The sequence below is a fragment of the Arachis ipaensis genome, chromosome B9, assembly GCF_059453495.1.
Source record: "Arachis ipaensis isolate K30076 ecotype BB chromosome B9, ASM5945349v1, whole genome shotgun sequence".
NCBI classification, from domain to species: domain Eukaryota; kingdom Viridiplantae; phylum Streptophyta; class Magnoliopsida; order Fabales; family Fabaceae; genus Arachis; species Arachis ipaensis.
The window spans coordinates 92,772,565-92,774,106 of NC_142444.1; positions in this window are offsets into that span (position 1 = coordinate 92,772,565).

Genomic DNA, 1,542 nt, shown 5'->3' on the forward strand with positions numbered 1-1,542 from the left:
CTTAGTTTTCTTGTTAATTTCCCTTTTATGCTCTCTTTTGTGATGATGAACTCTTGATGGCTTTGGATCTCTTTCATGAAATTTAATGTTTGATGTTCTTTTTATGATGATTTGAGTTATTGATTTACATTCCTTGCAATTGGTAGTTGTTAGATTTATTATTCTTGCATTTTACTATGCTTTCCATTTGTACCCACCAAGTGTTTGACAAAATGCTTGGTTGGGCTTTAGAGTAGACTTTGAGCATTCTTGGCTTGGAAAGAGTAATTAGGAAATCTTGAGTCATGAAAACCCAACCTATGTTGGTGATCTAAAGTTGTTAGTTAATATCATTTTCATTGACTCTAATCTCTTGCTAATCCAATTAGTGAGTTGATTAGGACATTTGGATTGAGATTAGCTAGTCTTGTTAGACTTTCTCTCATGGAAGATAACCTATATCTTCTTCCATAATTAGGGAGGACGTAATAAGATAAATTCTTGTTAATTATTGTTATTAGTGACTAGGATGGAAGGCCTATGATCTCAACTCTTGCCATGAATGTCTCTCTTCATTAATTGCTTTTCTTTATTTTGCTTTCTTTAATTGCTTGCTTGATTTACTTTTCTTGCCATTTATTTTCCGCCCCTTATAAATCAAACCCCCTTGTTCCTTCATAGCCAATAAGCATACACTTCATTGCAATTCCTCGTGAGACGACCCAGAGTCTAAATACTTCAGTTAATTCTTATTTAGGGTTTGTTCTTTGTGACAACCAAATTTTTTTGATGTGAGAATTTTTTGTTGGTTTGGAGCTATGCTTACAACAAAGTAATTCTTTTCTATAAGAAGAAAATCTAGACCATCAAGCTAATCTCATCTATCACTTGCCACCACCAATGGCCCCAGATGATCAAGTGCCCAGCCATGAGCTAAAAATGGAGTTGAAGCCCCTTCCACCCCACCTCAAGTATGCTTATCTTGAGGATAATCAGAAGTTCTTGGTTATTATTGCACAGGAACTCACTTTCCAACAAGAGGAGCAGTTGCTTAGTATGCTTAGAAAACACAAGAAAGTTATTGGGTGGAGCTTGGCGGATATAGTAGGCATCAGCCCTCAAGTTTGTGAGCACTGCATATTTTTAGAAGGGGGAGCAAGGCCTATCCGTCAACCTCAAAGGGGGTTGAACCCCACCATTTTAGAAGTTGTCAAGAAAGAAGTGACCAGACTGCTTGAAGCTGACATCTTCTATCCAATCTCGGATAGTGGATGGGTTAGCCCAGTACAGGTGGTACCAAAGAAGTCTAGCATCACAACAGTGAAGAATGAGCATGGAGAACTCATGGCTACTAGAGTGCAGAAATCCTGGAGAGTGTGCATTGATTACAGGCGCCTCAACCAGGCTACTCGCAAGGATCAGTAACCGTTACCGTTCATCGATCAAATGCTTGATCGCCTGTCAGGGAAGTCCGTTCATTTCTTGGTCATGCAGGTTTCAACCGGTGATTTATCAAGGACTTCAGTAAGATCGCATTGCCTTTATCCTGATTGCTGCAGAAGG